General features: G+C 63.9%; 1 protein-coding gene across 1 annotated transcript in view; it reads right to left on the bottom strand.

Moving 5' to 3' along the window:
* NRXN2 (neurexin 2) overlaps window positions 1-3270 on the bottom strand; it is an 89064-nt gene that overhangs the window by 12451 nt on the left and 73343 nt on the right. The window lies entirely within an intron of this gene.

Here is a 3270-nt window from a genome sequence, read left to right as displayed (position 1 = left end):
GGGAGCCTGGCCCCCCGGGCTCTCTCCAGCCTGGGGGGGTGTGGGAGCTGGGGCTGGGGGGTTCCCAAGGCTCACTTGGGTTCTCCCCAGCTCTGGGAGGAGAGCAAGGGCCGGAGGGGGGGAGAAGGGGGGGGCCGGCAGCCTGGGTCCTCTCCAGCTCTGGCAGGCGAGCGGAGGGGGAGTGGGTGCGGGAGGAGCAGCAGAGCGGTGCCCGCGGCGGTGGCTGGCTGGCAGAGGCGCGTGCGCAGACAGATAAGTAGGCAGGTAGGTGTGTGCAGAGGGATGCAGGGAGAGGACGGATGCGGGAGGGAGCGACAGAGGAGACAGAGAGGATGGATGGGACCCAGGTGGGCAGCCCCTGCTCCCCCCACCCCAGACCTGGAGAGAACCCAGGAGTCCCGGCTCCCAGTGCCGCCCCCCCGCCAGAGCCAGGACCCCAGGCGTCCCACCCCTGCCCACCCTGCGGCTCCGTGGAGGCAGGGGCTCCCTCCCTGGGGCCTCGTTCATCAAAGCCCCGTTAATCCAGCTCCTGGAGCGCATTAATGATCAGGCTGGGCCCGCAGAGATGGGGGGGAGGCTTGGGCTCGCTGGCTGGCCCCCTCAATGGAGCGGGCTGCGTGTGTCCTGGATGCCTGGGGGGGGGGTGTGTGCGCGTGTGTGTTTGCGTGTGTCCTGGATGCCTGGGGTGCATGCGTGTCCTGGATGCTTGGGTGTGTGCGAGTCCATCCTGGGTGCTTGGGGTCTGTGTACATCTGTGTGTGTGCACACGTGTGTTCTGGATGCCTGGGGTGTGTGCATGTCCTGACTGCTTAGGTGTGTGTGTGTGTGTGTGTGTGTCTGTCCTGGGTGCTTGGTGTGTGTGTGTGTTGCCTGGATGCCTGGGGTGCGTGTGTGCATGCGTGTCCTGGATGCTTGGGGGTGTGTGTGTGTGTGTGTGTGTGTGTGTGTGTGTCCATCCTGGGTGCTTGGGGGGTGTGTGTGTCCGTGTGCGTCCCGGTTATGTGTGTGTGTGTGCAAGTGTGTGTATCCACATGTCCCCAGATGCCTGGTTCTGCGCGCGTGTGTCCACACACCATCGCTCCCTCTGTCCTCTTCAGAAAGGCCCCACGGGGGCTGTCCGCACAGGTGCACTCGTGTGTGCTGGTCCGTAACTCACCGCATCAGCTCTCTCTGGGTAGTGTGCGTGTGCGCGCGCGCGCGTGTGTGTGTACATGTGCGGGTGTTGGCTCATAGCTCACGGCCACCATTCTTGCAGCCATGCCAGCCTCCTCCCTGGCTCTAGGAGAGCAGGGGGGGCTGGGAGCCCGGACACCTGGGTTCCCCCCCTTGCTTTGGGAGGGGAATGGGGGCTGCGGGGTGAGAGCCAGGCATTACACACAATACAGACCAGCAGAGCAGAGCATGGAGGGCCAGGCCCCGGGGAAGGGGCTGGAGCACGCTAGGACACAACTGCATGCATCACAGACCACCGAGACGAGGGTGTGATGCCGAAGCCCTGGCAAAGCAACATGGAGCAGGCAAGGGGAGGGCATTATGGGAAGATGGGCCACCAGAGCCAGCCCAAGGGCATGGGACACGCTAGGTACCGAGGGCCGTCCATGGACTGCCAGGGCAGCGCACAGAGCAATGGCCCGGCAGGGCAAATCTACAACCTGCAATGACCGGGTGTTACATGAGACACGGGCTGCCACGACTCAATGTTACACGGGACACGGGCTGCCACGACTGGGCGTTATATGGGACATGGGCTGCCACGATTGGGTGTTACACGGGACACGGGCTGCCATGACTGGGTGTTATATGGGACACAGGCTGCCACAGCTGGGAGTCACATGGGACACAGGCTGCCATGACTGGGTGTTACACAGGACACGGGTTGCAACAACTGGGCGTTACACGGGACACGGGCTGCCACGACTGGGCGTTACACAGGATACATGCTGCCCTCGCCAGGTGTCACACAGCACACATGCCACCATGCCCAGGCATTACATGAAACACGGGCTGCCACCACTGGGCATCACACACGACCAGGCGTTACACAAGATACAGACTGCTGACAGGTCGCTACACAGGATACGGACCACCAATGACCGGGAACCACGTGGAACGGGCTGGCAGAGCCACCCCAAGAAGGCCACTGTGCAAGGGAAGCGACAAGATGGCCGCTGCAAGTGCCTCCTGCCACTTCAGCCCCCAAAATGGCCTCCTGGTCATGCCAAGCAACAAGATGGCAGCTGCCTGGGCAGGATATCTGCTTTCCCGTCGTTAACATCAATCTCTCCCTAACGAGCTGGGCCACCCGCTCAGTGGTCTCCTAGTCATGCTATCAACAAGATGGTCGCCACCCTGGACGACTGCTTGCTCTTCTCCCATTAACATCATGTTCTCTCCAAGAAGCGGCTCAGCTCCAAAATGGCCCCCAGTCCCGCTAAACAAGATGGCCGCTGCCCTGAGGTCTGCCCCGCTCTCGTGGTCATCACGAGCAATCCCCAAAATGGCTGCCTGGTCATGCTAAGCAAGATGGTCGCTGCCCTGCTGACTGCCCCCGCCTCCGCCTTCCCCCCCTCTCATGAACGTCCCACTCTCCCTAACGAGTAGAAGATCCCTAAAACGGCTGCTTGGCCGCGCTCAGCCAGCCCGCATGCCTCCTTCCCCCTCGTTAACACCACTCTCTCCCTCACGAGCAGGGCCACCACCAAAATGGCCGCCCGGTCACGTCAAGCGACGAGATAGCTACCCCTGCGGCACGCGCTGAGCCCTGGGCGCCGGTCGGCCTCGCCCCTCTGGCCCTCGTGAAGAAGACGACGACAATTAAATCCGGACATCCAGCCCCGTGGCGCTGCCCGAGGGGCCGACTCTGCCCTGGAGGAGTGCGGTCCCCAAGATGGCTGCCTGCACCCATGCCAAGCGAAGGGGCAAAATGGCAGGTCCGTCCGTCCTCCCCTTGGGCCGGCGCCACAGCTCAAGACCGAAACGTCTCGTCTGCCCAAAAAGGGGCACGGGATTGAGATGGGGACCCCCGCGCCCGAGCCTTTGCCAGGAAACAAAATGGCTGTCGCCTCATGGCAAGATGGCCACCGCTCGTGCCAACCTGCAAGGCACCGTGCCAGCGAGCGGCCGGCTCGGGGGCATCGGGGTGGGATGCGGCTGGCTCTGGGGTGGGACGCGTCCCGGTGGAGACGGCCGGGCCGGGCCGGGCCTGTGGGCGGACGGACCCAGGCGACCGGGGCGGCGGCAGGTGGCATGCCACGTCACCAGCCCCCCCCT

The sequence above is a fragment of the Alligator sinensis genome, unplaced genomic scaffold (assembly GCF_000455745.1).
Source record: "Alligator sinensis unplaced genomic scaffold, ASM45574v1 scaffold1302_1, whole genome shotgun sequence".
NCBI classification, from domain to species: domain Eukaryota; kingdom Metazoa; phylum Chordata; order Crocodylia; family Alligatoridae; genus Alligator; species Alligator sinensis.
The sequence above is the reverse complement of the archived record's forward strand: the minus strand, read 5'-3'. Positions and strand labels throughout refer to the sequence as shown.